General features: G+C 40.9%; 1 pseudogene across 1 annotated transcript; it reads left to right on the top strand.

The window, feature by feature from the left end:
• Positions 1-70: 70 nt before the first annotated feature.
• LOC147828046 (X-ray radiation resistance-associated protein 1-like) lies at positions 71-19,941 on the top strand (annotated as a pseudogene). Its single transcript, XR_015451482.1, has 7 exons — positions 71-257; positions 3,450-3,517; positions 7,204-7,301; positions 11,455-11,639; positions 15,373-15,444; positions 16,469-16,541; positions 19,294-19,941. The product of XR_015451482.1 is annotated as an X-ray radiation resistance-associated protein 1-like (transcript).
• The last annotated feature ends 5,668 nt before the right edge of the window (positions 19,942-25,609 follow it).

The following is a 25,609-nucleotide window of genomic DNA, read 5'->3' as shown; positions in this document are numbered from 1 at the left end:
GATTGTTAGCGGAAGTGGTCGCGGGGCTTGCCGGGACTTGTAGTTAGAAGCTCCTAGTTAGAAGCTCCGACTGCCAGTTGCGGCGTACACGGCCAGCCAAGGCGTCCGGTTACTAAGGAGCGGGTGGGGACGATAGTGGCAAACACCACCGTGGAGCTGCTCCGAGAGATCCCCGGGAAGTTCTCAGGCGCGCATTCTGCCTGACCGGCAAGTCGCCTCCGCGAACTGTTCGGAGGCGGAAGCTACGCCAGAGACAGGTGTGACTGGAAACTTAGCTTGCGTGAGTTAGTTCCCTCCGCCCCAGACGTGGAGGCTGCGAAGGGGCGGGGGAGAGCTCATCATTCATCCTTGTCTAGTCTTGTTAGGGCACTTACCTGATTATTTTTTCAAGCGACTGTCGTCTTGATTGTTAGTCATGTTTTGTGTAGAACTCAAATGTAATGAACTCCTAGTGTCTTGCCAATCAGTGTCCTACGTGCATTTATTGTACATACACCTTTCAGTTCCAGAACAAGATGAAGAAACTGAGCAACTTAGTTATCTAGAGCCAGAGAGCGTCTATCAGAACCTGGTTTGAAGTCTGGATTATTTTGTTTTGTTTTTTGGTACCGGGGATCGAACTCGGTTCCTTGCAAGGCAGGCGGCGGAACCACTGAGCTAAATCCCTAGTCCTATTTTGTTTTGCTTCAAAAGCCATGGTATTTCCCTTTGGCACTCAGCTTTTACAGTTTTAAGATGTAATCGCATTTTGTATGTTAATTCATTATATTCATTTTTCCTCACAAATACTTATTGAGCACCAATATTGTCCGACACTGTACTAAGGGATACAAGTGGATCACAACGGACCTGTCACTATTCTAGACCTAGAGTGTTGCAATAGTAATAAGCTCCATTACATGGCACTGTTTTTTTAAATCCCTATATGCCCCCAGTAAGTGTCTAATGATAAAATAAATAGTTAATGAGTTGCTTACTATGTAGCTGGCCTGTTCTAGTGACTCAGGACATTCCCTGAATAGAACAGACAAAAATCTGTCTTGGCATGACTTCATTGTAAAAATATGATCGCTAAAGATTATTAGATTATTGTCTAGATTAGATTTCTTGACTTCTGTGAGGAAATTGCTGGCCACTTTGGTCAGATGTTCTTGTAGCTTCTTGGTATTGCTGTTCAGCTGAAACGACAAGATTTCTGTTACGTTGATAAAGTTCGTTACCCCTAGTTCGAGAGGATGCAAGGCACACCTGGAGCCTTGGAGACAAAGTAAAGCTTTGTTTGGCCAGCCAGCCTGTGTTCACACGCAGGAGACTGGCCCCATCCAACGCTTGAGCAAAGTAGATATACACTTTGGGAGGGGGCGTTACAAGTGAGGTACTCTCAGTGTACATTCATTGGTTACAGAATTGAATTATGCATTAACAGGCAGAATCAAACATGGCATTGGCCCATATATAATACTGACAGCAGGTTCATTGGGTAATTCTAAATATGGGGGTTAATACTTCATTTGCATCTGGGCAGAAAGACAAAACTACTTTAGAGACAAAGACATTTCTGAGATATGGAAGTTGACTTCGGCATGTCCAGGCATGTGATGTGGGACAGGCCCAGACATTTTGAACAAAGAAAATTTTAAGTAGGGAATTTCCCATAGTAAGTCCTGCTTGAACTACGGAGGCAAAATTCCCCTTGCATTCCCTCCTCTTTTTGGTTAGAGTTAATTCTTTAACCCTCAGCAACATGTTCACATTGACTGGTGTGAGTATATGCACCTGAGTCTGAAATCATCATTAGTTGATAGGGTTCCTCACCCTTGATAGCACTTACACGTTGTGACACAAACCACACAAACAAATTTATGAAACAAGGCCCAGTAGTTAGTAGCATAAGGATTCCAAAGAGGGGTCCCATGAGTGCCCCGACCCATGTCTTCCAGTCACCTAGAATACTCCACCAGCTATCAGGATTTTTATAGTGGTCCCATTGGCTGTTTAATCGGTCCCTCATCTAGCGGGTGATCTGCCTGACCACTCCAGACTGGTTTGCATAATAACAACATTCTTCCTTTAAGAACATACAGGTTCCCCCCTCATGGGCAGTAAGGAGATCTATGGCTCTTCTGCTTTGTAATACCACTTCAGCCAGAGAATCTATCTGGCTTTGAAGGGTATCCAGAGCCTGTTGAGTTGCATCAAGTTCTGAGTGGATCTTATATCCTAGGTCTGAGAACTGTTTCTGACTAAAGCCAAGAGAAGTTGCACTTAGTGCAACACAGCCTTTGTAGCTTCTCATGTTTTAAGACCCAACTCTACAGTCACCTGCTCTATGAAACCTTCCCTGACCTTTGTTTCTTCCTTCTCCACAGACAATATTGAGTTCTCCTTGAGCACTTTGTTCACGGCTTGATTTAACACTCACTTATTAAAATTTCTTTGGTAGGCCAGGCTCTTTATGAGGTGCCTGGGTATAGATAAGCAGGATCTAGGGCTGATTTTGGAGGGACTCATAGTCTGAGGTTGGTAGGGAACAGAACAGTCAGGGAAACAAGCCATTATAACACAGTGTGGTAGAATGCCTCCATTAAAAAATGGGTCTGAGCTGGTAACACAGAGGAGGAGGGTCAAACTGAGAACAGGGAGGTATAGGAGAGTTATCTATGAGCCAAGCAAAAAAGGACAGAAGTTTAGTAAGTCAGAGAAATAGAACAAGCACATATATGCAGGTGGAAATGAGGAACATTACTGCCTCTGTGTGTTCGTGTGTGCATGAGAAAGAATGTAAGTATGTGTTATGGAGGTAGGAGGTGCTACAGTTACATTGACATTAGCCTTCAAGAGGGTGCTGAAGTTAACCACAAAGGCAGCCTCAAGTCTGGAACTTGGTCTTTTTCCCCCTACCATAAAGTTCATATTTCTCTTGGGGTTACTTTCTAGAAAATGTAACCTGGGAGTTATGTCCTTTCTTGGCCCTTCAGTTGTAGATCCATACCTTCTCACCTAATATTCTTCATAGGAAATTGGAATTTCTATGATCACTTATGTCTAGTTCTGTATGGTTGAGTTTGATTTGTCCTTTGTGTTATAGGTGTGGCAAATATCTTTTCCCAGACTGAGTTTTATCTTTCAATTTTGTTCTTGTGACTTTTATCCTGCAGAAATTTATTTCATTTAAGTAATCATGTCAGTGATCCCTTCTGTTCTGATTTGTGCTTTTCATATCTTATTTAAACAATCCAGGCACACTCCATTGTCATAAAACTGTTCTCTTTTACCTCTTCCCATTTATGCCTGTTTCTCTATATCCAGCTATTTCTTTGATCTTTTGTACTATTTTTTCCACAGGTATCCAGATTTTGGAACAGAAATTCACAGTAGAATATACTTTATCAGAAAATTCAAGAACTCTGAGTGGCATACTAAGAAGGATTATAACTTCTATTTTGCAGGTCAAGAAACAGGTCAAGAAACAAAAGAAAAAAGACTCCAAGAGGCCATTTTCAAAGTCAAAGATCAAGTATGTACTATGTAAACCAGAAGCCAGATTCTGATATTTAATAAGTTACTGGAGCCTTCTCCAACAGTCATCTCTTAACATTTCCCAGCCAATTATGTACTCATTTCTTTATTCAGCAAATAGGTGTGGTTGTCACTAGACAGATTTCCTAAAAGACAGTTTGACTGAATGTGAATCTGTCCCCAACTATCTACCTCTCCATTAACCCTCCCAGAATATTTTTAGTGATTTCTAGGCCCTGTACCAGGTGCTGTGAAAGTGGCAGGCTAAGAAGGATTATAGTGGTAATTCTTACTATACTGGTAAATTGGTGAGGGGAGAAACAACTATAAAAGAATGAGGAGAAGCGTGGGGTGTCACAGGAATACATGAGCCTCAATCCTTTGCAGGAGAGGTTAGGGATCAGAAAGTCCATAGTGCCCTGAATTGGACCAAAGGAGATACCAGCATTCATTCCATAGATATTTATGTAATCTGTTATATGCTAGGTGCTATATTAGGGAGAAATTGTTGAATACTATAGATACTGTCCTTTCTCTTGGGAACTTGGAGTCTAAATAGAAAGATCAGATATACCTATACTCTTGGGTCCCAGCAGTGCTATTATATTCCTCATTTGGCTCACACATGTCTTTTTACTGCTGCTTATGAGCTGGATCCCAAAAGTGGAAGAGAGACAATGAATTGGACATGTTTCCAAACTTTGAGGTTCATAGTCCCTTGAAGGAGACTTTAATGAATTTTAGTAATCTTGTAAGATAGAAAACAGTCAGGCTATGAAAGAGAAACTGAAGAGAGAATTCTAGGGCTTAGTATTTCCCAATAGAATATTTAGTGAAGGCCAGGTATGACGGTCCATGCTGTAATCCCAGCCACTCTGGAAGTGGAAGCAGGATTGTTAGTCTGATGCAGGTATGGATAATTAGGAAGAAACTGTCTCAAGATAAAAAGGGCTAGAGATGTAGCTCGCGACTGGTAGGATACTCACCTAGTGTGTACAAGACCTTGGGTTCAATCCCCAGTATCCAGGGGAAGCTCAGTGGCAGCTTTGTGGGAGGTGTGGCATCTTGACTGTGTCTAGAAAGAAGCTTTCCCTTTCTATGCATTTTATCCATTACTTTATTTAATTCTTACTATAATTCTGAGGCATGGAATTTTTATCCTCTTTTCTCTTGAAAATATGGGTAAATTTGGCAACATTGACCTACATTTCTGCATGGCAGCTATTGGCAAGGCTGAATAGTAGCTGCCTCTATAGGCACACGCACACTCACACACACACGCTCCCCCTTTACACCCTTTTCTCTCACATCCAGCTTTCCTCACTCACTCATGTGACTTCCTCAACTCCTGTAACCATTTGTATTTGCAACTTATGGCTAAAATGTAGGTTCTTGCAAGGTTTGACATCAGACTGTGTCAGAGAGTTATATATATTTTTTCTTAACTCAGCAAATTCTTTAACATCAGAATCATTGAATGACATGCTAAGCATAATTATGATTAGAGGTATTCACTCCATTGAGGAAATATTTTTGTGTCTGGCTCTCTGAAGAGAATAGTAATTTGAAGGAAAGCCTGACTCAGGCCCTAGAGTTAGAACCATGTCCTCGCCCCAACGTTTGTACTTGTATGAGCATGCACACATATGCATAGCAGATAGGAAATGGAAAGTTCTTTCTTTTGTGATATTATTCTTTAGGTGGTAGCAAAGTGGGACATTTAGTATATTTGAATCTCTTCTGTATCGCAGCTGTCTCTGAGGGAGCCTGCCCTCACTTCCCCCAGTGGAGGCACCCCCACCCCAACCTGGCCTCAGGTGCTCTTCCTCCTGCCTCCTCAGGGATGGCTCTCGGGCTGCCCATTCTTTCTCCTGAACTCTCAGCCTTTCCTCCCCTGCCAGCTCCTTCTTTTCAGTTTATAAATATAGCCCAGCCTGTCTCATCTTGTTAGTAATTGTCGTCACTGAAAACAATCAATATAAGCTAGCCATGAAGCAGCTGCTATTCTAAGTCCTTTCGCAAGCATTTTCTCATTTGATCATCAAAACAGCCCCATGAATTGGGTGCACTTATGGTCCACATTTCACAGAGGAAGACACTGAGGCATAGAAAAGTTAAGTAACAGGCGCAAGGCCACACAAACTCATGCAGTGTGATCCCACTGGCTGTCTCTGTAGTGAGAGTCCACCAGGGCTGGGACTAAGGTGGAGGCGAGTGCTGACACTGTATTTGCCTCACTCTGAGACAGCAAGCACCCCCTTAAGTAATTCCCTAGGTACCCCACTTACCTCCCCCCAGTCCTGGTCCTGCTGTCCACCCCCCTCTTGACCTTGCCTTCCCTCCCACTTGTTTCTCCCCTCCCTTTCACAGTCAAGCTTGTAGAAAAACTTGCTTACATTCACTTTATTCACTTCCTCACCTTCCATTCTCTCTTCCATATGGTTAAAATCAGTCTCCATGCTTCCCCAGAAACTGGCCTTCTGCTTCCTCATGGCCTGTTTATGGTCCTCACCTCACCTGCCTTTTCTGCTGCTCGGGTCCTCTTTCCTTTAGGTTTCTCTTCCCTTGGTTTATTTAACAGCCCCTGCCCATCCTCCATCCCCAAGCTGTCTTCTTTAGAATTCCTTTCAGAATCCTTCAGAGGCTGCTCCTCCTTCTTCCTTTATCCATATCTTAAATGCTCATAATTCATACTTCCGGTAGGTTAGTTGCTCCTCTTTTACTTTGCCTTCTCTTTCTCCTTTCCCTTTTTCTTTTCTTTTTTCTTTCTTTCATCCTTCAGTTTTTCACATGGACTCTACCCAGTTCACCCCTGGCTTGCTAGTGCTCCCTACTTGCAGTTCCAGTTGACAGTCACTTTTTTGGTTAGACCTCTTTTTTTCAAAATCACAACTTGGGTCATGGCTCTACCTAGCCCGGAAATTGTCCATGGTTCTCAGTCACCTATAAGAAGAAGCCTGAGTTCCTAGCCTCATACCAAATGCCCTGGAGCAGCTGCCATCCTTCCTGTCCAGCCTTACTGTCTAGACTGCAGACATACATCCTTCCCCCTCCTAGGTGATTGGTTGTTTCTTTACTGCTCAGCACATGTAGTGCAGGTGTCCTTTCTGTTTGGAATGTTTATCTTTCTCTATTAGCAAACTCAGTTTTTTCCTTGAATCCTATTTATCCAGTTCAAACCTTATTATTTACACATCATCTTCCCTAAATGTGAGCCTTCCTTTCCTCTGAATTCTGTTAAAACCAAGGGTACTTCTGTTGAGCACTTAATATGTGCTAGGCACTGCCTTCCTCACTTGATCTTCACATTCCTTTATTAAGATAGGATTGTTACCCCCATTTTACAAGTGAGGAAACAGGCTCAGCGAGGGTAGAATAACTTTCTCAGTCACACAACAAGGAAAGATAGAGCTTGGATTCAAACCAGGTCTGAACCTAAAGATAATGGTCTTCCTACTAATCCACTGTGGTAGGATTTATTTGAGCTGTAAAATCCAGGGCCTTGTCACCCTTTTCATCTAAATGACCAGCTCATTTCTGAAGCAGAGCAGTGCTCCTTGGGGCCTCTGAGACAGGATGTGTGCAGGAAGTACTGGCCCTGATGGGCTATGAGTTGTGTTGGGATGATTGCTCTGTTGCACTTTCTTGCTCTTCTGACTCCTCACTGTTCTTGCTGGCCCCCAGGGAGATGGCCTCCTCAGGAGTCTACAAGCTGGATGATGGGAAGCCTTACCTGAACAACTGCTTTCCAGCCAAAAGTCTACTTCGGACACCGGAAGAAGGTCAGGTGACTTACCAGATTGATTCCCTCCCAGCTCCTGTTTTACGCTGGTGCTCATATCCCTGCCTTCCTCTCTAGCCCCATTACCGTTGTTGCCTCCTACACCACGCAGTCCTGTCCCTCCCATCTATCTTGCAGCAGCCTCAATGAGCCTTCTACAGTGCATGTTTAAATGTGCCCTTCTACTTACTGGCTTCTCATTGCTGACTCCTTTTGCTGCATTCTGTCATTCACAGTTTAACTTGCCCTTATTCTGTGCTTCACCCCCATTGCATGCCCTGTTCCACAGTGCTGTGTTTTTTTTCACACAGCTTTTGATTTGCCCCAAGTGTTCCAGTACTCATCTCAGTTAGCCAGACTTTCCCCATCCGTGAATCACCATTGTTCCCCTACTTCTTCCAGCAAGCCATCTGACTACTCCTGCCCTCATTCTTTCTTGTTTGTATCTTTCCACCTGTGTCTCTTATTTGATGAGTAGTCATATTCTGCCCAGCTACTAAATAAAATGCTTTAAACCTGACTTTTCTGAGTAGTTTCTCAAATACTTTTCTAGTCTCTGGAGCAGGGACTAGTCTCCTCCAGAGCAGAGCCCTATAGATGGAACACTGTCTGGAAGTGTGGGTAGAGCAAGAGAGAAGCACACCTTGTTTACTCCCGGTGTTGTGATATGTTGGTCACTCTATATCTTACTCCCCCTTTACCTGGACAAGATACATTCCAAGACCCTTAATGCATGCCTGAAACTGTATATAGTCCAGACCCTATCTAAGTTGAATTTCCCTACACATACATATCCATGATAAATTTTAACATACAAATACAGATTAACATGATGATTTAGATAATAAAATAGAATAATTATGACAATGCAATGCAATAAAAGTTATTTAAAGCTTATGAATTCTTTACTTCTGAAATTTTCTGTTTAGTATTTTTATACCACAGTTGGTTGCCAGTAACTGAAACCACAGAAAGCAAAACCTCAGATAAGGTGAGACAACTGTACGTAAAATATTGGGTGAATCTTCTACTCCACTCTCTTCTCCCCACCTCTATAGAATGATTTTATTTTTCACATAAGGATCTTTCCTAGCCACCTACTTGGTTAAAATTCTCCAGTGGAGCTATCAGTAAGACACTCACTCTCTCCCTCTGTCTCTCTCTCATAATACAGAAGCCAGTATAGCTGTATGTATCCACATACGTGTATATGTACACTGAGAAAGACACCTCAGTAGTGAAGAACATACTTTTGCTTCTTGTTGCTTGGATCTTAGTTTCTAAATATCATTCTTCAGTGAAATAAGCAGGGACTCCTCAGATAAATAGATGTTTGGACACTGGGGCAGGAAAAAAATACACATTGAGCCTGGAATATCTTGTAATGCCAGAAAGTAAAGAAGTACTAAAAAATATAATGAGGGAAAGTTGAAAGGACACAGGAGCAAAACGTTGGAGTTCCTTATGGCCAAAGCTGGGACAGTCTGAGCAATGAAATAAATAATTTTAGGATAGGATTATAAACCATAAAATAAATAAATATTTATTTCTTTTTCCCCCAGGAAACCTTAGTTTTTGCTCCTAAGGCCTTTCAACAAACAGATTGAGTGAGGCCCCTTCATGTTATCAGAGATAGTCTCTTATTTCACATCAACTGATTGTAGATATTAGTAATCTACAAAATACCATTACAGCAACATATAGACTAGTGTTTGACTGAATAATAGCCTAGCAAAGTTGACACATAACCATCACAGGTGCTGGAATAAGTGGGTAAAAGTTTGATGAGAAAAAAGACATTTGAGTAGTCTCAAAGTATATTTATTAATTACACAGGGAAAAATATTAACTTCTCAGTAGAGAAACCAGATGCACACCATTTCAACCAAGCGACCCGAAGTAACATTACCAGAAATAAGGCATAATGACCTCACGAACTGCTTGGAATGATGTGCTGGGAAAGGCACAGCTTCCCTTCTGTGGTTACTTTGCCAGCTGCAAAGCCTTAATCTGATCATGAGAAAGCATCAAACAAGTTCAAGTCAAAGCACAGTTTACACAAGTGCTCTTTATACGTGTTGAAACTACACAAAAAAAGAAAAGTCTGAGGAACTATGACAACTAAATACAATGTAAGGTCCTGGAACAGAAGGACATTAGTGAGGAAAATGGCAAAATTCAAAGAAGGGCTGAGATTAGTAACTCATATTGTACAAAGGTTAATTGCTTGGTTTCAGTAATTGTGTTATATAAGACGTGAACATTAGGGAAGCTGGGTGAAGGCGGTGTGGGAACTCTATTTTTTGCAACTTCTCTGAAAGTCTAAATTTATCTCAAAATGAAAATTATGAAGGAAAAAACCCCAAGAAAACCTTCTTCCAGGTTTCTCTTCTTCCTATGCCTACACCATCACAACCTTTGTCTGATTTTCAGGACCTTTCATGGCTTGACTCTACTGACCTCTCCAGTCTCACCTCTTTCTCATGTTATCTCCTGACACTCTGGTCCTTCCCTCCTGGCCATCATGTTGAGGGTTTTGGCACCAACTCAGACTGGAGTCTCCAAGAGTCAGGGATATGAACATAAGATAAAGAAGAACCAAATTCCATGCCTGGTTGGGGTCAGCCTTGGGAAATGATGTACCTACACTGTCAGGTATCCCCTGGGGTAGGGATAGGAAATGTCTCACATAGGACATAGGACAAGAACTGCATCCAAGAAGCAGGATGGACAGTAGTGGTCAGATGAACATGGAAAGCCCCCAAGGCACAGGTAGGGGCTGCTCCAGAAGAGAGCCAGTGGACAGAAGCATCAGGCTGGTTCCTGCCGCTGTATTGTTCTTCTGTGTGAACCTAACCTTTCCTATCTCTGGGTATTTCTTATGCTCAGCCTTTGGCTCAGGCTACCTAGTTTTCAATCTCTACCCAATGAACTCCTTTCAACTTACTGTATCCAATTCATGCTGTAGGCTGGTAGCTCCCTTCTCTGGGCTTCCACGGCACCCACTGTATTATTGGACTTTTTTTGGGTCAAAGCTTCTGTCCTATTTATTCCCATAGTTCTAGCTCCCAGCACAAAATAGTTGCTTAGAAAAGGTATGAATAAATGATTGTGTGGGCAGGGCTGTGGCTCAGTTCATTAAATCATTCAGCAACAGGCACAATGTGGAAAATTCTGCAGATCTTGGGAAAACTGAGATGAAGGAATCAGACAAAGTCCCTACTCTTATAGAGCTTCCACTCTAGAGGGGAAGATAGACAACAAATAAATATAACTGCAGACCACAGTGAATACCATCAGTAAATAAATTGCTAATGTAAGAGAAAACAGATTGCAGAATGCCAGTATCATTTTTGTTAGGCAGATTTACTTGTAAACATCAGTTTCTCTTTGCTTACATAAATTTTCTCTTTCTACAATGACTATCTATTACTAGAGTTTTTGCTGTTGTTGTTTTGAGACAGGGTCTTGCTATGTAGTTCAGGGTGCCCTTGACCTCACTGTGTATACCAAGCTGGCCCCAAACACATAGTGATCCTCCTGCCTCCACCTCCTGAATTCTGGCATTACAGGCGTGCGCCACCATGCCCAGTTGTGTTTATTATTTTTTTAAATGTCAAGTGTCTTATCATTTTCTTATTCTGAGTTCCTCACACAACCATTTCCCTTTACAGTAATCGTGGTGGTCTGGGAAGAGTGAGCCTGTTGAGTTGAGGTCATGCTTTGGCTTTACTCAAGAGATGACCCATGGAGGGATAACTGATAACTAGGATAACTAGCTGGCACTGGAAAGGTGATTGGCTCTACTGAGGGGGAATCATGGAAGACTTCACAGAGCAGGAAATACTTGATCCCAAAACCTTGAAGAATGATAGTTTGACAGTAAACATGTGAAGGAAGTAATTGGGAAAGTCATTCAACTTATTTTAGTCTGAGCTTTTTCATCTGTAAAATGGAGGCAGTAACATGTCCTTCATTGGGCTTAGGCTAATTAAATGATATAGATATGTGAACACACACACAACAGCAGCAGCATCACATATTTGCTACTCAGGAGTTATTTTTACTTTCAGTATTAGAGATAAATATTCTGTAATTGCTCTTACTGTAGCTTTGGAGATTACCCCTTCTCATTGTTCTGATCTTCCCAACAGGGAGAGGGCATTGGCTAGTGGCTTGGAAAGGTAACCTCAAGAAGAAGCCCCGCGGTATGGTTGTGGCACCCTCCGAAGGTCAAGAAAGCCAGAAGAAGATTTGTTTTGAGGTTGGGAAGAAGAAACTGTCCTAGCAGAAAACCCAAGCAGATATTCCTAGACACATCCTGGATCGTGCTTTTTTGGTGAGAGAAAACGCATCCTGAAGTGGCTGGCAGCATCAGCTGGTGGAGAGAGTGAATGACAAGGATTTTCCCTTTTTTCTACTGTTTTTGTTCCAACTGAGGCAAGGAGTTACCTGCTTTGATACAGTTACCCACTCCAAACTGTAAGAGTGATGTTGATTAGCAAATTGAGCACAGCCTGGATGATGAAGGAACCCAAAACTTTCTGTACATATAAAGCCTTCCTTATGTCCACCTCATGATCCATACAATATTATTATTCCTATTACATTGTTGCTATTGGGTGGATGGGAAAACTGAGGGCCCAAGAGGTAGTATTCCTTGGCTGAAGTCCTACAGTCAGCAAATAGCTATGTCAGGATGAGATCTCTGCTCTACTGACTCTAATGCCTGTACCTTTATATTACATGAAGTAAAAACTCTTGCTTGAACTGGAGAAGCAAAGAAGTAGTTCAAGGGGAAAGAGTAAATTGAGAATCTAATTCCATTGCCAAATAGGATAGAGAAATTCCTTCTCTGCTCTGAGGTGATGTTTCTAGGACCAGGTGGGATTGAGAACGTCCTGTTCTCCTATAGCCTTTGTCCTTTGGCTTTAGTGTCTGGCTGAAAGCCAGAGGAGCTGACCAGATATCACCCAGGGCTGGGAGCAGGCATTATGAAGAGAGCTGGAGTGACTGTGTTGGAAACCAGCCAGGTAATTTCACATCTGCTCTGTGTAATGCCTGAGTGGCTTTGCAAAGAAAGACACATTTTGTAAATCAATATTAATGGGCAGTCCAGTTCTTACAGCTCCTTGAGAAGAATTCTCTGGTAACCTACTTTGTTGCCAGTATCAGCTTATGGTTCCCAAGGGATGTGCATGGCATAGCTCAGAGGTTGAAAGAGAACTTTGTTGGTTCCCTCTCACCTCAGGAGGGTAGTATAAGCTGTTTGCAGAACCTGTGGAATTTGTTTCATTATTATATCCACTTACCACTGAGAGCAAGAACTGAAACAGCACTGAGAAAAGGCTGAAACACTCTCCACAGTGGTCTTTTTTCTCCTTTTTTTCCAAAAACAATTGGCTCTGCATATCCATATGTTCTGCATCCACAAATTCAAATAACCACAGGTTGAAAATATAAAATTAAAAGGTTGTACTGAAAATGTGCAGACTCTTTTTCTTATCATTATTCCCTAAACAATAAAGTATAACAATTGTTTACATATTATTTACATTGTCTTACATATTATGAGTAATCTAGAGACAATTTAAAGTGTACAGGAAGATGAGCATAGATTTTATACAAGTACTGTTTTTGGACGTCATGGTTTCCAGAGACTCCAGGCTCTTTCTGTCCTGCCCAAAGAATTGGCTGGGATGTCTGGTGAATAGTTAAACACAACTTTCATTTAATGTAATAAAAAGAAAAGGGAAAAAGTAAAGAAAAGAGAAGAAAGGAAGAAAAGAGTGAAGGAAAAGGGAAGAGCAAGAAGAGATATGTCCTGCAAGCAGGACAGGCCACTGCAGAAGCAAGCAGAGCAGAACAAGACTGCAGTGGCAGCAAAGTTAATGGCCACTTTCTTTTTATGTCCTCCTAGATTTGGTCCATTGGAAGTTGCTCTGCCCACACATCCTGGCCATAATTGACAGGTCGCATTCATTTCAGATCAGGTTTTATAGGTACATACTATTCCCAGCCTCCTTTCCAGATCTTCATACCTGACAGGTTGCATCCTGTCTTTTGGCCAGCCTCCCTTTGCCCTAATCTACTACATTAATACCATGTCATTTTATCTAAGGGACTTGAGTCTCTGAATATTTTGGCATCTGAAATGGATCATAGAATCAATATCCAGCAGTACTGATATACATTCCCATGTTTAATCCCTAAAGCTTATTACATATTGACACTTTAGGTAGAAGCAGTAAGGATGTTTTTCAGAGTAATGGAATATCCACTCTGCCTGTTGCATAGTTCCACTTGACTAGTTCAGTGGTACTTCATATTGTACCAGTACCAATCTTCCAACTACATGTCCTTCTCCCAGGTTTTATTGTTCTGTGTTTTCACATCTACCTAGCCAGTCACCAAGCCAGTAAGTTGAGGTTATTCTTCATACCCACCTCTCCCTCACTGTCCCCAACTTGACATTTTTTTTAGATAGTTGTCAAATTTGTCTTCTTATCTCTTTTACCACCATCCTTAACTTAGCCATATCATTTCTTACTGGACTATTCCAGTAACTTCCTAACTAGTTTAAGCCAATTAGTATGCTTTTATTTCACACACAAAAAAGGGGGAGAAGTGTTGTTAAAGATAGATTAATGTACTGGCTTCATAACATCTTCCAAGACTCAGGTTTCTTCCATTATTCTGTCCTGCCATCCTCAACATATTGATGAGTCTTCTTAGCCTGACTGATTTCATGATCCCAAGATGGCTGTAGCAATGCTGGTCATCACATATAGAGAATAACATCAGGAGGTAGAAAAAGGATTGTCATGGTCTCGTCTATTTTTAGAATGAAGAAAAAACTTTCCCTAACTGGTCACCCACACCTACCTTCAAAAGCCAGTATATATCTTGCTGGCCAGACCTATATTACATGTCCAAACATCATTGGCCAATCATGAGATCTCTACTATTGGCTCAGACAGGTCAAGCTGGAGTTTAAGAATGTGTCCATGTGGAAAAATGTGAACAATGTTAGTGGTTTTTTTTGTTTTGTTTTGTTTTTTGTTTTTTTTACAATGTTAGTGTTTTAACGTGAAAGAAATAGAGAAATGGATATTGAGAAGGTAATTAATATCTGGTATGTTGGTCTCTCCTGTCTTATCCCTCCTATGTGTATCAGACTTTGCAATTTTTATAAAACTACTATCATTCCCTGCCAAAAGAATCTCTGACAGCATTCTGTTGATTGTAGGATAAAATCCATGTTCCTTACAGTGCCAACATGGACTCACATTATCTAAGGACTGCCTTTCCGACTTTATCTTGTTTTTTAACCTCTCAAAAGCACCTTGCTTTTTCTTGCCTTGGGTAACCTTCATAGCCCCTGCCACCTGCTTTCATGGGACCAACTCCTATTCAGCTGTTAGATCTCAGCTGAAAAACTACTTCCTCAAGTAAATATTTCCTTATTTCCAGACTGAGGTTAGGACCCCTTGTTGTTGTCTCCCATAGCATCTTGAATTTCTCTTTTAAAATATTTACTACATTTATAAATACTTACTTGCCACTTGGGATCCCATGAGAATAATTATAAGCTCTGTGAAGGCTGTTCTGCTCTTTCTCCATTGTCTTCCCAAAAGAAATGTGGTTCCATTAAACATTAATAGAAGCTCCAAAACTGAGATTTGCTTCTAATTTTTAGTATTGTAGGCTGACATATAGCATGCAAAAAAGCCTAGAGTTTAGTTGGTTACAGGTTTGGATTCACATCATAAATCTCATTTACTAGCTGCAGGACCTTTGGCAAGGCACACTTACCTCTCTTAACCTATGTCCAAAGCTTTAGATAGGACTTAGAAGAAATTTTGTTAATATGTTTAGCATTGCACATGGCCCAAGGTAGTGCTTAGTAACTATTTCATGAATAAGTGGATGAACAATGAGTGAATGAATGAACAAGCAAACAAAGTATGACAAATTATGCAATTGCTCAACAAAATAACACTGAACAAAAATAGCTTAATTGATTACATTTTGTTGGAGCATTGAGAGCTGACTCTGTGCCCTGTGTCCAGCTAAAGCACCACTGTGTGAGGAAACCATCAGACCTATGCACCATCAATGTGAGCGGCCTGAAGTTCTCCAAGGTGAGACCAGCAGCAAAGATATGACTGGGGTACCAGACTTGAGGAGGGATCTGGCTGTTGTGGTGTTTGTTGTACCTCCAGAGTTCTTGGGGATGAGAAATATTATCACGTGGAAGGAAAGAGGGGAAGGTCAGACAAGGAGTCTCTGGGTAGAAACAATATTCAGATACAAACTTTTGTTACAAATTTGATATTGTCATTGTCCCATTTGATATGAATAAAGGAACTCACCATATGATTCTGGTTTTGAGTATGCCATAGAATTTGGGTGAAATATAATTCCTTGTGTAACACTGAGTCCCTATCACAACCTGATAGGGGTGTATCATTAGAGAAGTTCTTATGATCAGGAGGTATGTACAGGATGTATATCATTGTTTGTAATAATGAAATAGCTAATTGTGCATCAATTGGGAAGGGATAATTTGTAATATTATCAAACAATGGAATACTGTCGAAATCAAATGGATAGACTAGAGCTACATATGTCAACTCAAGTAAATCTCAAAAGCATAATGTTGACTGAAAAGACAGATTACAAAATGATATCCCCCTTATGAGTGCCCATAATATAAAGTTACAAAATATATAAATAGCACTACTTATGGTTGATGGGGGCATATGTGTGTGTATGCATATAAATAATACAAGTTCAAAACAGGAATGGTAATGATGATCACTACTAGTTAAGAATAGTCGTTATGGGGTTGGGGAGGGAGATTTGGAGGTGGATGGTAAAATTTCAGTCAAACCCAGCAAAATGTTCATATATATTACAAACTGAATAATGGTTACATAGATCTTTACAATCTCATTCACTGTGCTTTTCTGTACATGTAACATATTTCATGATAGAAAAAAAGCAGAAAAGCCCTCAACACGTGGCTGCTCTTGTGTTAAGGATGTCTCTTATACCTTTAGATCTTTGTTCCTTCTGGCAGAAGCTCAGGAGTTTCAGCAAGGCTTGCAGGCAAGGAACTAATCTTGTGTTTTTTTTCTTTTTTTCTGAAATGCCTTCCTATAGGCAAAGGAAAAAGACTTCAAGCACGTTCATTCTGTGATTTATATCAATGCCTCAGAAAATCTCCTGCCTCTAGGTGAGCTTTTTTATTTGAAAACTATCTTCTGCCTCCTGGCCCGCACAGTCAGTCATTTTTGTTAAGATTTGTCTGTTCACCCATCCATGATTGGCCACTCATCTGTCTTATGGAGTGTAACAGGCTGAGTGCTGGAGAGCACTCAGGCCTGCAGTCCTGGGGTGGTTGTATCTCCTTAGCACATTTCTCTGGGAGCTCCTGGTTCTGTAAATAGGTATAATTCCCTTCATCCTCCACTTGCAGGCTACTTTGCAAATGCAGATGAGATAGATGCTTAAGTGTGTAAACACTCCTAGAGGATCTGGAAGCCTTCTTAATTTTTCAGCAAATGCACAGTGACCTCTGCTGGTGTTCTGACTGTATGACAACATGGTCTTTAGAAAAGTGTGTGTCCAGTTCCTGTTATGGTGAGCTTATGGTTTGGTGGAAGAGACAGACTCTGACAGAGTAACCAATAGTAGAGGGAATCAGGAAAAGCTACACAAGCATGTAAGTAGGACTTCAACATGAGCCAGAGAGTTGGGAGGAACTTCTGAGAAAAGGAACACCTAAGCTAACACCAAAAAACGAATAGGGTTGGGCATGGTTTCATATGCCTATAATTCTAGTGTTCAGGAAGCCGAGGCAGGCTATCCTGGACCACATAGTGAAGCCCTGTCTCCAAAAAATAAAAATAAAAATAATAGAAATAACTTAGGAAGTAGAAGGTAAGGCATTTCAGGGCAACTGAACAGATGTAGAACAGCAGTAGCTGGGAGAAGGAAAAGGCTCAGTATGTTTACAAGGGATGTAGGTGGGGGAGAATTCTGACTAATGGAAGTGGCAGGGACTCAATCCCCAAGGGCCTTTTGGGACTTGTATGTAATCTAGCAGTCAAAAGACAGCCATGGAAGGCTTTTAAATAAAGGAGTAGCTGTTAGAAGTGTTGATTATAAGAGAAGATGGAAGCCAGACTACCTGGGGTTTTGTTTCAGTCTTCTAGGGAGAGGAGATGAGGCCTGAGCAGGGCTGTGGCAAAGAGTGAAGGGGATTAAGAGATTCGGCAGGAGGTAGAAATCGCAGGACTTGGCAACCTGTGACACTACTGGGAGAGGGAAGAATCAAAGAAAAATGAGCTAAAATAGCACACTCAAGAGGAGGCAGGTCAGGTGGGAAATTGGATGAGTTTTGTTGAATTGAGTTTGATGGGTTTGGAAGAAGCTTCTGATGATATGCCTCTCCTGTGGTCTTTCAGTATTGACATACAAAGGCCAATAGGTGTATGAAAAGATACTCCAAGATACTATTTTGTGCCTACCAAATAGTGACAAAAATGAAAAGGAGCAATGATATACAGCACTGGTATGGAAATGGACACTCTTGTGCTCAACTGGCAGAAATATGATAAATTGGTATATGACATCTTGGAAGTAATTTTGGTAGTGTCCCTTAAAACATAAAATAGTCATTGCTTTAATCTGGTAGTTCCACTTCTAGGAACTTATTCTGTAGAAACACTCTTGTGCAAGGAAGTTCATTGGGAACATCCTGAAATACCTACTATTCAGTCTTTTATTAGACTCTGTTGAGCATTCTGATTCACAAGCCACACTGGATACCAGGTTCACTTAGAAGGCTCGAAGTAATTCCACACAGGGTCCCAGTAGATTTGCATCTCTTTGGTGGAGTCCTCACAGCTATCTATATAGCAATCCACGAGCCATTCTCTTGAGCCCCTCCCCATGTGTCACCTCAGACACAAGACAATAGTACTCCTAATTGGATGGCTGAAGGAGCCACCCTAGCTTAGAAACCTCATTGCCCACAGGAGCCAGTAACCTTTGTAATACCCTATAGGCATAGCTCTTAGAGTTCCCTTGAAGGGTGTGTTTGATTAAAGGAGTCACTGCATGCCAAGAAACACCCCCTTTAGGGGTTTATAATTTATGTATAGTTTTCCTGTCTGAGATGCAACTTATTAATCTAGTTTATTTTTTATTACAAGCAATATTGTTGAGTAATACAGTTGCCATAGCATTTGTTTCTGGCTACCAGGGAAATAGGTCTAGAAAGATAACCCAAAGTCTAGTTCTCATGCAGAGGAAGAAAATTTGATTACCTTTTATCCAAATAGTCTATGAGCTATCAATAGGGAAATGGATAGAGTATGTCTATACTATAGAACATAACTAAGATGTTAGATCTATGTATTTTAACTTGGAATAATCTTCGTGCCATAGTATTAGGGGGAGAATCACAATACAATGTATATAGGTGGTACTGGATTGAACTGAGGGCCCTCACACTGAGCTGTATCCCCAGCCCTTTCCTATTTTTTTTTTTTTTTTTGAGGCAGGGTCTTACTAAATTGCCCTAGCTAAGCTCAAACTTATAATATTCCTGCCTCAGCCTCCTAGAGTACTGGGATTACAGGAATGCAGCACCATGCCTGTCTGATCCCATCCTTTAAAAAAGAAGTGTGTCTATTTCATTATACATATGGGAAAATGTATGGAGTGTTATGTGTTAAATGTTTCATAGTTATCTTTGGGTGTTGGGATTAATGTTTGACTATTTTTGGTGAGCATGTTTAGCTTTTGCAATCAATAATAATACAGATGGGCTGTATAGCTCAGTGGTAGAGCACTTACCTAGCATGCTTAAGGCCTTGGATTTAATCTCTGGATCTCTAGCATAGAGTGGAGAAAAGAGGGAAAGATAGAGAGAGAGGGAGAAGGAAGAGCTAATAACAGAGAAAATATTTTTGAGGCAGGTCTGCCCACACCCTACCGAGGTCCCCAGTCCCGCGGAACACGCCGAATCACCCCGCTGCAGACAGGCAGGTCTGTGCACGCCCTACCGAGGTCCTGGGTCACGCGGAAGACACCGAATCACCCCACTGCAGACAGGCAGCCACCTGATTCCACATTACCAAGGCGCAGAGGACACCAGACCACCAGACCAAGGTACTGAGTCCCACTGTTCCCGGCCCAGAGGTAGGGGCTTCTGAGCCGTCGTCCCACTGCTCCTGGTCCAGAGAAAGGAGCTTCCCAGTCACCATCCCTCCCACCGCTCCCGGCCCAGAGGGAGGGGCTTCTGAGCCACCATCCCACTGCTCCTGGTCCAGAGGAAGGGATTTCCCGGCCACCATCCCTCCGGCTGCTCCCAGCCCACAGGAAAGGGCTTTTGGGTCACCATCCCTACCACTGCTCCCGGCCCCTGTCCCACCTCACCCGGCTCAGAGGAGGTAATCTGTGCAGGTGCTAACAGGCCCCCTGCCCCAGTCGAAATGAGAAAACATGTAAATAAGTCTCAAAACCAGATTTCCAGATCACCTACAGCAACCCCAAAGGGAAATGAGATGGAACACTCTGATACTCAGCCACCTGGACCCACTGAACTGGCAACAAAAGGGGATCTGGAAAAAATGAAATCAGAAATACTTTCTCAGATAACAGGAGAAATTGTGCCCCTAGTGCAAGACATGATTAATAAATCTAGAGAGGAGCTGAGGAACATGATGGAATCCCAACATAAGAAACAAATGGAATCCATAAAACAGATGCAAATAGATTTCCAGGACATGAAAAACTCCATTGAAAGTCTACACAGCAGAATGAGCCAGTGTGAGGACAGAATTTCAGATATAGAAGATAAGATTGCAATTAGTGACCAGGAAAAGAAAAATTGCTTCAAAATTATAAGGGAACATGAGAAATCAATCCAGCAGCTGCTAGATGATGCAAAAAAGAATAACATAAGACTGATTGGGCTCAAGGAAGAAACAGGAGAGAGTGCAGATGACATAAAATATCTCTTCACAGAAATAATGGCAGAAAACTTCCCAAGCAGGGGAAAAGAGTTTGACATACAGATAAGTGAGGCATATAGGACTCCAAATAGCCTTGATCAAAAAAAATCTACACATAGGCATATAATTGTTAAGATTCCAGAAACACAACAGAAGAACAAAGTTCTCCAAGCAGTCAGAGAAAAGAAACAAATCCCATACAAAGGAAAGCCCATCAGAATCACAGCAGACTTCTCAACACAAACCATCAAGGCAAGAAGAGCTTGGAGTGACATATTCCAAGCCCTAAAAGAAAACAGCCTCCAACCCAGATTGATGTACCCTGCAAAACTATCTTTCAAAATGGATGGAGAAATAAGATACTTTCATGACAAAGAGCACCTTAGGAACTTCGTGAATACCAAACCAGCACTCCAAAGAATTTTACACAATATCCTAGGAACAGACATTGAGGATCACAACCCCAGGAAGCAAAGCAGAATGAACCCATTTGGCACAACAAGAAATTCAATGTAAAGGGGGAGAACCCAACAAAAAGAAAAAGTCATGGCAGTGACAAGTCAATGCGTTTCAGTTATAACCATCAATGTTAATGGTCTCAATTCACCAATCAAAAGAAATAGACTGGCAGAATGGGTCAAGAAGCAAAATCCAACAATATGCTGCATACAAGAAACACACTTAATTCAAAAGGAAACTCATAGACTGAAAGTTAAAGGGTGGAAAACAACACTGCATGGGACAGGAACCTGAAAAAAAGCAGGAGTAGCTATCCTCTTGGCAGATCAAGTAGATTTCAAACCAACACTAATTAAGAGAGACGAAGAAGGACATTACATCCTTGTAAAGGGAAGAATCCAAGAGGAAGAGATGACAATCATAAATATCTATTCTCCAAACACTAGTGCACCCCACTATATAAAACAAATACTAACGGACATGAAAAGCCATATATGCACTAATACAATAGTAGTGGGGGACCTCAACACCCCACTGTCACAAATACATAGATCAACTAGACTGAAAATAAGTAATGAAATACTAGAACTCAATCGAACTCTTGAACAAATGAACTTAACAGATGTTTACAGAGTCTTCCACCCCACAAAGTCAGAATACACATTCTTCTCAGCTGCACATGGGTCATTCTCCAAAATAGACCACATATTCACACATAGAACATGTTTAAGGAAGTGCAAAGGAATTGAAGTTATCCACTGTATAATATCAGACCATAGTGTGATGAAATTGGAGATCCATAGCAAAAGAAACTCAAAAACTTTCATAAACATGTGGAAATTGAACAACACACTTCTGAATAACCAATGGGTCACAGAGGAAATTAAAGAAGAAATCAGACAGTTCCTTCAATTAAATGACAATGACAATACAACATATCGGAATCTATGGGACACAATGAAAGCAGTCTTACGAGGGAAATTCATAGCAGTGAATACGCATATTAGGAAAACAGAACGAGCCCAATTAAACAACCTGATGCTGAACTTCAAGCTTCTAGAAAAAGAAGAGCAGGACAACCCCAAAGCTCATACAAGGGAAGAAATTATAAAGATCAGAGGAGAAATCAATGCAGTGGAGACTAAGAGAATGATAGAAAAAATCAATGAAGCCAAGAGTTGGTTCTTTGAAAGAATCAACAAAATTGATAAACCTTTAGTCAACCTTGTCAGAAAAAGGAAAGAAAAGGCCCAAATCCATGCAATTAGGAATGAAAAGGGTGAAACTACAACAGACCCAGCAGAAATCCAGAGGATCATCAATACCTACTTCCAGAACCTATACGCCAATAAGATGGACAACACAGAAGAAATGGACAGATTCCTAGATACATATGAATTACCAAACTTGAATGAAGAAGACCTAAAAATTCTGAACAACCCAATATCAACCAGTGAAATTGAAAACGTAATTAAAAACATATCACCTAAGAAAAGCCCGGGCCCTGATGGCCTCACTGCTGAATTCTACAAGACATTTAGAGAGGAACTGCTGCCGCTACTGTTTAAACTCTTCAATGAAATTGAAAGGGAAGCAATACTCCCAAATTCATTCCTGGAAGCAAGCATCACTTTGATCCCCAAATCAGAGAAAGACCCAACTGAAAAAGAGAACTATAGGCCAATCTCACTAATGAACATAGATGCAAAAATCCTTAATAAGATACTGGCAAACAATGCAGAAGATCATCAAGAAGATCATACACCCTGATCAAGTGGGATTCATCCCAGGGATGCAGGGATGGTTCAATATATGAAAATCAATTAATGTAACACACTGTATCAATAGAGCCAAGGACAAAAACCATATGATTATCTCCATAGACACAGAAAAAGCATTTGACAAAATCCAACATGCATTTATGATAAAAACCCTACAAAAAATTGGAATAGATGGTCTCTACCTCAAACTGATAGAAGCCATCTATGAAAAACCAACAGCCAATATCATACTAAATGGTCAAAAACTGAAATCCTTCACACTAAAATCAGGAACAAGACAAGGATGTCCACTATCACCACTCTTGTTCAATATAGTTCTGGAAACATTAGCCATGGCAATTACACAAGAGAAATAAAAGGAATAAAGATAGGGAATGAAGAAGTCAAATTGTCATTATTTGCAGATGACATGATACTCTATATAGAAGACCCCAAGAACTCCACCAAAAGTCTTCTAGACTTAATAACCAAATTCAGTCAAGTAGCTGGTTACAAGGTCAACTCACAAAAATCAATAGCTTTCCTCTACACCAATGACAGACTCACTGAGAGAGAAATAGGGCAAATAATTCATTTCACAATAGCATCCAAAAAACTGAAATACCTAGGAATCATCCTAATGAAAAAAATCAAAGACCTCTTCTCTGAAAACTATGGCACTCTGAAAAGAGAGATTGAAGATGGTATCAGACAATGGACAGACATCCCCTGCTCCTGGGTAGGAAGGATTAATATAGTGAAAATGGCCATACTTCCAAAACTGCTATATAGATTTAATGCAATTCCAATTGAGATCCCAGCAGCATACTTCATAGACCTCGAGAAAACAATCCAAAAATTCATTTGGGGCAAGAAGAGACCCAGAATAGCAAAAGCAATTCTAGGTAACAGAGACATGGCAGGGGGTATCACAATCCCCAACCTGCAACTCTACTACAAAGCTACTGTGATAAAAACAGCATGGCACTGGCAAAGAAACAGGCTTGAGGACCAGTGGAACAGATTAGAAGATGCAGAAACAACACCAGACACACTCAGCCATCTCATCTTCGATAAAGGAGCCAAACACCCTCACTGGAGGAAAGATAGCCTCTTTAATAAAGGGTGCTGGAAAAATTGGGCTTCAACTTGCCAAAGATTAAAACTAGACCTGTATCTCTCACCATGCACTAAACTAAAATCAAAATGGATTAAAGATCTAAGTATTAAAATAGAAACTCTGAACCAGTTGGAACAGAGGTTAGGTAGAACCCTTGAAGACATCGGTGTAGGAAAAGATTTTATGAACAAAACCTCAGTTGCCCGTGAACTAGCACAAACAATCAACAAGTGGGATCTCTTCTTATTAAAAGGCTTCTGCACAGCAAGAGAAACCACCAGAAGTGTGAAGAGACAACCCACAATGTGAGAAAAAATCTTCACCTGCTCTTCCTCAGACAAAGGTCTACTATCTCGAATCTATAAAGAACTTCAAAAGATCAGACCTCCCAAATTTAAAGACCCAATCCAAAAATGGGCATCTGAAATGAACAGACATTTCTCAGACAAAGAAGTAGAAATAGCAAATAAATACATGAAAAAATGTTCAACGTCACTGGTCATTCGAGAGATGCAAATGAAAACAACGCTGAGATTCCACTTCACTCCAGAAAGAATGGCTGCTATCATGAAATCAACCAATAACAAATGCTGTCGGGGCTGTGGGGAAAGAGGAACCCTGCTCCACTGCTGGTGGGAGTGTAGACTGGTGCAAGCACTGTGGAAATCAGTATGGAGATACCTCAAAGAACTAGGACTGGAAGTCCCATTTGACCCCGCTATTCCACTGCTGGGGATCTTCCCCAAAGAATTAAAAGAATCATACCACAGTGATATATGGCACCCATGTTCATAGCAGCACAGTTTGTAATAGCTAAAACTTGGAAACAGCCCAAATGCCCATCAACTGGTGACTGGATAAAGAAAATGTGGTTTTTTAATAAAATGGAGTACTACTCAACCATAAAAAATGAGAAATTAGAGACATTTATAGCTAAGTGGATGCACATTGAGGTGATACTCTTAAGTGAAATAAATAGGACACACATGTGTAAATACCAAATAGTTTCTCTGGTGTGAGAAAGTGTAAATAAGGACTAAATGTATAATAGGTCATGTGAAATAGGAAGAAAAGGGGCAAAGGGGAAGGAAGTGGGAGGGCTAAGGGACAGGATAGAAGGGAATGGAATTAATATGAGAAAATGGAAAAATAGGAACAACATTTTTGTAAATAGGGCTGGAGGGGTTGAAGGGAGGGCTGGGCAAGGGTGAAAAACTAGAACCAAGAGAGACTATGTAAAGGTGCAAATTTCCAATGATGAATGTCATTATATTGTATACCTAAAATGTACCAATGATTAGAATGAATAATCAATAATGTAAAATAGGAAGAAAAGGTCCAAAGGGGTAGGGGTAGTGGGAGGGGCAGGGGAAAGGAAAGAAGGGAAAGGAAAAAATGATGAGAAATGGAAAAAATGGAAATAAAGTCTTTGTAAATAGGGAAGAGTGGAGGGTGTGAAGGGAGGGCTAGGAATGGGGATAAAATAAGAACCAAGATGCATTATATAAAGGTATAATTCCCAATGAGAAATGTAATTGTGTTGTATACCTACAATGTACCAATAAAAGAATTTAATACAAAAAAAAAAAAAGAAAATATTTTTAACGGGCTTTGTAGTTGGGCCAATTTAGATTTCATTCTTGTTTCTTCCACTTACCAACAGTTCCATTTCTAGCAAGTCACGTAGTCTGGCTGAGCCTCCATTACTTCTGATAATTCTATTTTTGAGTGTTCTCAGAGATTTAGACGTCATGTATGTAAAGCACCTTCCCACAGTGCCTCGCCTGACCCTGTAGGGACCCAGTGAACGGCCATTATTAATATCTTAAATCCTTTATGAGCTGCTGATTAATTCTTTCTCTTTCCCATGTAGAGACATTTCATACATTTCCAGCCTTAAAGGAACTGGGGCTTGCATTTAATGGCATCAAGACAGTCT

The sequence above is a fragment of the Heterocephalus glaber genome, unplaced genomic scaffold, assembly GCF_053883595.1.
Source record: "Heterocephalus glaber isolate CG9 unplaced genomic scaffold, H.glaber_assembly_v1.0 deba00001428, whole genome shotgun sequence".
NCBI classification, from domain to species: domain Eukaryota; kingdom Metazoa; phylum Chordata; class Mammalia; order Rodentia; family Bathyergidae; genus Heterocephalus; species Heterocephalus glaber.
This window is presented reverse-complemented; position numbering and strand designations above follow the sequence as displayed.